Genomic DNA, 9751 nt, shown 5'->3' on the forward strand with positions numbered 1-9751 from the left:
GCTGCTGAAGCAGGACCCCAGGAGCCCCCACTCTCGAGCTGAAATGTCCTGACCCCCTCCATGAACGCCCAAGCTTCTTCCTCCCCATCTGATCCTCTTCCAGGTACAAGACTCTTGATCTGCTGGGAACTCTACTCCTCCTCGGTGTGATTCAGCCAACTCCACCAAGCCTCTGGCTGTCTCTCTAGCCTGGCCACGCAGAACACTGAGTGGTCTACTCACTGGCTTAGCAGGACTGCAGCATCTAGGGAGGTTCCTCTCTAGAACTTGTGCTGAAGCAATAAAATAAACTCTGCTCACCAGCAGGAGGCTGCTGCGAATGTAGTGTCTACACGATTTCAGGTGCACGTGACCTTCTTGCTCCCAGGAGACAGCCTCATACAGAATGGTGCAGAAGCCCATGGGTCCAGAGCAAACAACTGAGTGCCCAGATCCAGCCAGTCCTGAAGTAAAGGCTTGACTTCACTTTCCGGTTGCCTAAACCCAATATAGATCTTGGCTTTCGAGTTACCTGAGCTAAAAATGTATTCTGTTTCTTTCGAAAGATGGGAAGAAAGCCGGGCGTTGGCAGTGCACATATTTAATCCCAGCACTCGAGAGGCAGAGGCAGGCAGATTCCTGAGTTCGAGGCCAGCCTGGTCTACAGAGTGAGTTCCACAGGACAGCCAGGGCTACACAGAGAAACCCTGTCTCGGGAAAAAAAAAATGGGAAGAACTCAGGCTCACAGTCTTTGGAATGAAAAGCAATATCCTAATGCTACACCTTAGAGTCCATATCCCAAGCCTTGGTAGGGACTTGCCAACCCTTCTCACAATGGCAAAATCCCCTTGCAAGTCCAGGAGTCTGATTCTAGATTAGTGGTGGAGTTTGTTGTTGTTGTTGTCATCGTTGTCGTTTTGTTTTGTGTTGTTTTTAATTCGCTTGGGCACTACCAAGGCAATAAAAAGCAACCTCTCCAATTCTCAGAGTGCTCACTCATATGGTCATGTGAAGGAAGAAAGTCTTAAAATGAAAGGTTAAGTCTGAGTGGTGGCTCACACTTGTAATCCCAACACTCCAAAAAGGCTGAGGCAGGAGGATTACCCTGAACTTGAGGTAAATCTGGGCTGCACAACAGGTTTCAGACTACAGAGTTACAGAACAATGTACTATCTCTTCTTCTCACAGAGTTTCCTGCCCACTCCTGTAGGCTTCTCCTCTCACTGTGTTTCCTGGCCAAATATTTCAGGCCTCCCTTCATCCCCTTGTTTCTGCCTGGAGCACTCCCAGTTTCTCTACAGCTGGAAGAGCTGCCCCTTGGAATCAGCTAACAGGGCCGACCACCAACCTTCTGCCCCATGGTGCCCTGTGCTTTCTCACCCTTGGCCTTGAGTAATATGTGTGAATACACTTGGCTTAGGTTGAACTATTAATTTTATTTGATTTTACATACCGAAGTCAATGGTATTTTGAACACAACAGGAAAATCGATGTCCATGAATATGCATGATTATGTAAATGGTCCATGCAAATAAAAGCCCCTGAGGCCTCTGGCCTGCATTCTGACTATTCCAGACCTCAGGAAAACAGGAAGGCAGGTTTTAGACTGCAATGGAAAATGGAGATGGGTTCTACCCACTCTCCATCCCCCATATGCACAATGCTGATTACAGTAGTTTGGCTTGAAACAAAGACTTTGTTTTATTTACATAGCTATGATTAAGCTCTGTGCCCACTCTCTGCTCACATAGGGCACTGCCAGAGCCCTACTCCTGCTAACTCTAAGCTTGGTGCATTCTTTTTCTAGCTCTCCCTGACATGTGGGGCTTTGGGGCCACCTTTAGTGTCCCCCTCATCTTGATACAATATGTTTCATCCCTGTGGGTCTCAAGATATTCTCTTACTACCTTTTTGTCTCTCCATTGTCCCTTCAGTGTCCCAGACTGTTGCTTCTCTGTGAAATGTCCAATATTTCTGGGTTGGTGTCCCAGACTCACTTGAAAACAATGTGTCTATACCCAGGTCCCCAGCAGCCTTTTCCCCCCAGCCAGGCTATGCAACCAACCCAAGTGTCGATTGACAGGTGGCAGATGATGTGGTCCAGCAACAGAAAGGAACATTAGCCAACCTGAAATAAGGAACTCTTGCCATGGGCAGCCATGCAGATGAACCCTGGAGACCATGCTAACTGAAATAAGCCCACTACTGCCTGGTTCAATACAGGCAGTCTGCAGGAGGTATGTCCAGGAGACTGGAAACTGATTGGTAGAGACAGGGCTCAGGATGGGGAGAAGGCAAGCTCATAGGTGTAAACTCTGGGCTGTGTAAGGTGAGCAAACCCCATGGGCTCATACATTTGCCTTATTTGTGAGTGATGCTATTACCTGTTGAGATTCCAAGATAGACAGACACAGCCATGAAGACCTGTGAGATCGTGTCAGGAAGAAAGGCCAGGAAGAATGTGAAGCCAGCCGAGGTTGTGCTGTAGAGCAGGTACTGACCAAGCACGTGCAAGTGCATGTGGGGTTCTGTTCTCAGGAGACATTGTTAGCGTCCCACAGACACACTCAGAAGGCCCTGCCCTGCTGGGGCCATATGGCGTCTTAGCTCGTATAATCAGATCACTTCCCACTCTGACAACTTTAGATGAGTTTTACAAAGGATGTGGGACTCATTCTGTCTCTTGCTCTCCTTCTCATTCTCCAGCCCCCCTCCCTGAGCTCAGCCTACACACAGCCACAGAGCTGCCTGAAGTGAAAAGAAGTTGGGTTGGGTAGGCAGCCTGTACTGGGGGACACTGGTGTGTTCACTCTAGCAAGAGGGTCCCTCCTTGACCAAACATTCTGAACCCACCCTCTGGGCAGAAGAAGGCATGTCACCTACAATCAAGTCTCCTTTCCATAATGGCTCCACTGTTCAGTGATTCCTGGGAATGTGACTTGGCTGAGGTGATACTTCAGTGAAGAGACGAGCCCAAGGACACCACATTCCCCAGGCTTGATTGACCCTCAGACTCTGGTGTCTGGGGATCCAGGATTGATAGGAGGGTCTTCCTACCCTGTTCTCCTCATGGATTTTTCTCTCAGCCAATCAACACTCATCTACCATTGACATTGCTGCTTCCTTGAGTCTGGGATTCTCCCAGGATGCCAAGGCTAAGCTTCCCACCTCAAAAGGAAGAATGGGGACAAGGGGAGTTGAGCCACTACACACTAATCAGTCTATGAAGGGGCCAGAGCATCACTTCTTTCTCTGGGCTCAGGCTGGACTGAAACATTCCAGAATATTGAGCCTCTTGAGTGTCTCAGACCAAGTGATCTATGCTGGGCTTTCTCTCTCAGTGTCTCATGGTGTTCCTCAGAACACCAGATTTCCAGTGAGCTGGGTAGAGAGGACCATGTCAAACCACTGAAGATCATTATTGCTAAGAACAAAGACTGTTTACTTAGAATAGGACTTCCTAGCTAGGACTTATAAGCAAGACAGAAAAATCATAACTTTAATTGGACAAGAGGACTAACCTGGAAGCAGAACACTTTATTTATCTGGAGCTGAAGTTCTCAAGTGGAAAAGACAAGACTGTGTTTGTTGGTGGCCAAAGCATCATCATAAAAGATGCTTCACGGGACTGTTGGGGCTCAAAGAACTTGTAGTTTGTGGGGCTCATTGAAGCTTGTGGGGGCTCACAAAGGTTCATGGGGATTCACAGGGTACCACAGGTGCTCATAGTAGGTCCCAGATAGCTTGCTCACAGGCTGGGCTGCTCAGTGCCAATCCACCTGGTAAGGCAAAAAGCAGCAACTCTGTAGCTGGAAAAGTAGGTGGAGAAGGTAAGAGACCAGAGTTTTATCTGACAGTCATGTCGGGGGAGGGGGATAAATGCCTGCCTTTTATGTTGCAGAATATTAGTCAGTTATGAAAAGGAGCTATTTAGCTGTGAAGACATAAAATAAACTCAAATCTATATTGCTAAGTGGAGGGAGGCTCTGAAAAGGCTCCATGTTCTGGTTCCAGCGATAGGACTTGCCAGAGAAGAAAAGACTGTAGAGTCTTTAGAGAGAGCAGGAGGTTCCAGGGTTAGGGACTGGGCTAGAAGGAAGCATGGAGGGTGCTTAGCCAGGAAACTTTTCTGAGTGGCACTATCAAAATGGCCACACTGTTTCCAGTCAAACATGGGAGCTCCCTAATAAAGTTCAGCGCTCAGCAACAGTGTAGCCATACAGGCTTGGGACCTGCTATAATCTTCCCACAGGGCTGACCCCTTAGTAAGGAGGGACTGTTTCACTGGTATGAGCCTCCAAATCACACCTCTGTGAACACTGGGTAGGGAAGCCTGTCTAATCTCCATTCTTTCTGACCCACCTTTCTGCAAACCTAGAGCTACTCTTAAGAATAAAGCCTTAAAATTTTGTTTTTAATTTCATGTCTGAATTTTATGTGCCTGGGTGCATGTGTGTGGGTCAATGGGTAATCTTGCAGAAGTCAGTTCTCAACTTCAAGTCCTCAGGAACTTGTGTCCACTGAGCTGTCTTGCCAGCCCCTTCTTATCTGTCTGCCTCTACCTCCCAAGTCCCGCAATTGCAAATACGTCCCACCATACTCAAGGTAAGTGGCACTGGAGATGGATCCTAGAACACTGAGCATCCTGAGCAAGCATTCTACCAACTGAGCTAAAGATAAAGTATTAATTTTCCAAAAGTGGGAGGGAGTGTCTACTTAGCACAGGAAATAGAGGCTACACTGGGAAAGTATAGAATGAGATCTCAGAGACAGGAGATAGACATCTGGCCCTGCAGTTGCGCAACTCCATTGGCTGGGGAGCTTGGACTACCCACAACTACTTAGCTTCTAAGCCTCTGTCCCTTTCTGTAGGTGAGAGGTACCTGTGTTTTGACCAAACTCCTCTGTGCGTAAAGGCTGACACTATGTGGCTGCCTTCTGCATGTTAGGGAGTAAAGACAGGCTGAGTTCATGGTCTGAATCTGTGGTGTGGCTACCGTGTGCACCTATTGAGCCAACTAGCCTTTGTCCTAGACCCAGCTTCTCCACCACACTGTAAGGGCGGCTAGACAGGGAGTGCCCCCACTCAACCCTTCTGCAGTCCGGAAGCATGCATAGCACTGTGGTCATAGCGGGGATACAGAGGATGCTGGCATGGGAGGATCAGTGACACTGGCCTTTCGGAGAACTAGACCAGACTCCCTCAGTTTACCTGATCCCAACTTCTGCTCCTCACCTCTGCACAGGAGTCCATCTGTACTAGACTAAGATGCTGGCTGGTGGATTGAGGTGGCTTTCTCCACAGGTTGACACAGGCTTGGGGAATAACCAGCTCCCTGAATCCGCTCGGCCTTTCACTCATTCTCCCTGGTCCTGCACAGGGCCCACAAGGAGTTACATTTTACATTTTACATGCCACAAGGAGTTACATCCCAGCTGGGATACTCTCTGCTGGGCCCTTTCCCGGGACCAGGATAGGGGGCGAGGCGGGGGCTCCTTCTTTGCAGTTGAGGAGGACATCTGGTGATCTCTCATCTTACCCCCATGCCCAGCTTTCAGCATAGTGTGTCTAGTGCCTGATGCTGCCACCCCACATATGGTGGTCACCAGTTTTGAACTCTCTCTGTCTCTGTCTATCTCTGTCTCTCTGAGTCTCTCTGCCTCTATCTCTCTGTGTCTCTCTGTCTCTGTGTCTCTGTGTCTCTATCTCTGTCTATCTCTGTGTCTCTCTGCCTCTATCTCTCCGTGTCTCTCTGTCTCTGTGTCTCTGTGTCTCTATCTCTGTCTATCTCTGTGTCTCTCTGTCTATCTCTGTGTCTCTCTGCCTCTATCTCTCTGTGTCTCTATCTCTGTCTATCTCCGTGTCTCTGTCTCTATCTCTATCTGTCTCTGTGTCTCTGTCTCTATCTGTCTCTGTGTCTCTGTCTCTCTGTCTGTCTCTCTCTGTGCCTCTGTGTCTGTCTCTCTGTCTCTCTGTCTCTATGTGTGTGCATGTGTGTAGGGTATATTCACATGAGCATGCAAATAGGTATGTGTGCACATGTGTTAGAAGTCCAGATGTGTCTTCCTCAGTCATTTCCCATCTGACTCTCTGAGACAGGTCTGTCACAAATACCATTGCCAAAAGCCACTTAGGAAGGAAAGGTCAGCTCATAGGTTGCAGTTGGTCACTGGGGGAAGTCAGGATAGGAGTTCAAGCAGGAACTTGAAACAGAGACCATGAGCTGCTTGCTGGCTCCTTTAAAGGTTCATGCGCAACTAGCTTCCTTATGTAGCCCAGGTCCATCTGTCTAGGGGTAGTGCTGCCCACAGTGGGATGGTCAGGCTGTCTGCAGCAATTAACAATCAAGACAAATCCCCACGGACGTACCCACAGACAAACTTGACCAGAGCACTCCCTCGATTAAGACTCTGGTCAGGTGACTCTAGGTTGACAGTAACAGTCAGCTGGGACACAAGGTCTCTCACTAAAGCTGAAGCTAACAGATTCTACTAAACTGTCTGGCCAGTGTGCCTCCCCAGTGCGGGGCTTGCAGATGTCCCCTTACCACAGTCAGCCACTTTGTGCTGGGACGCTGGAGCTCCTTATGCTTGCAAGCGCTTCCCTCTGGCCACATTTCCTTCATCAGATGTACATCTGTGCTGGCTAGGTTTTATTTGTTTGTTTGTTTCTCTGTGTAGCCCTGGTACTTTCCTATAACTCACTTTGTAGACCAGGCTGGCCTTGAACTCATAGAGATCCTACTGATTCTGCCTCCCAAGAGCTAAAGGTGTGTACCATCATGCCTGGCTATGTGCTGGATAGTTTGATGTCCACGTGACACAGCCTAGAGTTATCTGAAAGGAGGGAACCCCTACTGAGAAAATGCCTCCATAAGATCTGGCTGTAGGACATTTCGTAACTTGTGATTGAAAGGGGAGGGCCCAGCCCATTGCTGGTGGTGCCACCCCTGGGTTCTATAAGAAAGCAGGCTGGACAAGCTATAGAGGAGCAAACCACTAAGCAACACTCCTCCATGACCTCTGTTATCAGCTCCTGCCTCCAGGTTCCTTCCCTGTTTGAACTCCTGTCCTGACTTTCTTCAATGATTAACAGTGACATAGCAGTTTAAGTCAAATGTACCCTTTCCTTGGCAACTTACTTTTTGGTCATGGTATTCATTGTAGCAACAGAAACGCTAAGACAGCATCTTTCTGCCTACTGTAGCAAACCCCTCAGTGGAAAGATGGCATCATTCCTTCTGAGCTAAGGTGCTGGGAACCTCTAGAGGTGATTATACTCAGTAGGGGGAATCACACTGGTGTCAGTCACCCAGGTTGCACTGAGCCCCTGGGGTTGGGCTCATTCTCCACAGTATCAGTCTGAGACTGGCCTAGAGGCACCACTCTTCATCCTTCACCTGCTCTCCCAGGGAGTTGTTCTCCAGGGATACTAGAGGAGGGGGCTTCCTACTTCTGCCTGTGCAGTTTCTTCTCCATCAGAGTTACTGTAGAACCTGAGACTGTAACACTTTCAGTAGCTGTTGCTACACACCTCCTGGGACAGGGTGCTGAGTAGGGCAGGTCTCAAACAATGTCACCTAGGCGGCATGACATAGGCTGAGGATACCTGTCGCTCAGGGGCCCAGCCTTACCTTCTGCATGGGAGAGAACATGAATGGTGTCCAAGTTCAGCAACTGACCTGTTTACGTCTAACATGCAAGGGTGCAAGCTGCATCCCCAGGTCCTTCTGGAACTGCAGAAGCCAGGAGCATCATTTCAGGGCAGGCCTCACAATTCCAGGCAGATGCTTAAATTCCTACAGCTCACTTCCACTTCCTTTCCATTTTCTCCGTAACTCCTTTTTTATGGCTGCTCTGTCTGCTCGTGTTCTAGCTTCCCCCATGTTCTTCCTCCCTTAAATCTGATATTATCCACTTCGCTGCTTAATTTCATTTCCTCTCCTCAGATGCTCGTCTTTACCTTCTCCCTCCCCCCACTGCCTCTGGGAATCCCATCCTCTGTCACTATTAGGAGCCCGCCCATCCACCAGCACTGCTACTCTTCCAGCCCTGGGCTGTGGTTCAGAAAGGTGCAGGCACACAGCCCCTCCCCCCAGTCCTTGCAGGCACACAGCCCCTCCCCCCAGTCCTTGCAGGCACACAGCCCCTCCCCCCAGTCCTTGCAGGCACACAGCCCCTCCCCCTAGCCCAGGCTGCCTTGCTGAGTCCACTTCACTCAGCTATTCCTCCAGAACTTAGTCAGACATGTGTTGAGGGCACGCAGGGGATGCTGAGGACTGCCCAGGACTCTGGGAAGAAATGGCCCCACTGGCTTGAGAGCCAGAGTATTCCTGGCTGTGTCAGGTGTGTCTCTCAGCCTGGTCAGGATTCTTCAGACCCTACACGGAGCTTCATGAAGAGCTGTACTCAGCAGAGATCTGGATAAAATGTTGAGGCAACTCCAGAGCCAATATAGATCCCTCAACCCTGGTGTGTAGATTACATAGAAGAAAAGGGAGTTGCAGGGATGGGGCAAAGAGAGATGGCTCCAACCACTGGCCAGAGAGAGTGAGTGCATGGATTTGGAGTGTGCTTGGGAGAAAAAGGGTAAAGTGAGGAGGGCTTTTTAAAAAGTTAGCAGTCAATCTTCAACCACTGAGGGCCTGGGATCACCCACAGTGCTCAATTCAAGAGGGACACCGTTCTAGCCATATGGGGAAACCTTAGAGGGTGTCTTAGTTAGGGTTTTACTACTGTGAAGAGACACCATGACCAGAGCAAGGCTTATAAAGGACAACATTTCATTGGGGCTGGCTTATAGGTTCAGAGGTCCAGTCCATTATCTTCAAGGTGGGAGTAGGGCAGCATCTAGGCAGGCATGGTGCAGGAGGAGTTGAGAATTCTACATCTTCATCTAAAGGCTTCTAGTGGAAGACTGACTTCTAGGAAGCTAGTAAGGGTCTTAAAGCCCAAGTCTACAGTGGCACACCTACTCCAACAAGGCCACATCTTCCTGGGCCAAGCAAACCACCACAGGGGGTCAGTGGGGGCAGAGCCACACTCTTGGAAGACAGGGTCCCTACCCTCATGGGAGTTCGATGATGCTATCCACCAGTGACTCTGCTCTGAGCTCTCCTCCTGCTGAGTGACTGGACAGATGGAATGCAAGGTCATGAGCCAGTACCATTGGGTGTTTGCTGCATGCTGCCAGTGGTACCTTCTTTGCTAACATCAGACCCAAACCTAACAAGCAAAGCAGCAACAAAACAGGGCACTGACTCAGGTCACAGGGCTGTTGCATCTCTCTCTCCACCAGCCCCGTCCACTCTGACAGCTGCTCCTCTGACTCTTCCCCTTTGAGTTGTCCATCCTACTTCTCAGACATTTCCAACATCCTACATCCCTTCCCTTCCCATTACCCTGGCAAACATCCCAGTGTAGCAGCTAATGGTGAGAGAGTAGATGGGGGTGTCATGAGGCTCCAGCCTGAACTCCTTGGCTAGCTTCAGTCCTCGGTTTCTTCCTCTGCAAAATGGGATAATGGGATGTGTGCCCAAGTGGCATGCACAGCCCATATCACTGGAGGTGTCTTCCAGGTGGAAATCCCGGCTGCCTGGGAAGTGGGTGAGCATCTTGGTGTCCCTATCCCCTACAGCGCAGAGTGAGAGGTGGGTATGATGGCCTACCAAATACTTTCCTACCCCAGGGGAAAGAGCAGTGCAGGCCAGAGGACGGGTGATGAGAGGCACAGTGAGGCCTGTCATGGCTTCTGAACTCCTACCTGGCTGT

The 9751-nt window shown here is 49.6% G+C and overlaps 1 long non-coding RNA gene across 1 annotated transcript; it reads right to left on the reverse strand.

Annotated features, from left to right (window-relative positions):
* Nucleotides 1-3620: 3620 nt before the first annotated feature.
* On the reverse strand, nt 3621-7719 carry Gm36004. The gene is made up of 3 exons (XR_375424.1): nt 7663-7719; nt 5217-5353; nt 3621-3789 (listed from the first exon to the last, which is right to left on the reverse strand). It is a non-coding gene; the product is annotated as a predicted gene, 36004 (long non-coding RNA).
* Between the last annotated feature and the right edge of the window lie 2032 nt (nt 7720-9751).

This window comes from Mus musculus, chromosome 2 (assembly GCF_000001635.26).
Source record: "Mus musculus strain C57BL/6J chromosome 2, GRCm38.p6 C57BL/6J".
Classification (NCBI taxonomy): Eukaryota; Metazoa; Chordata; class Mammalia; order Rodentia; family Muridae; genus Mus; species Mus musculus.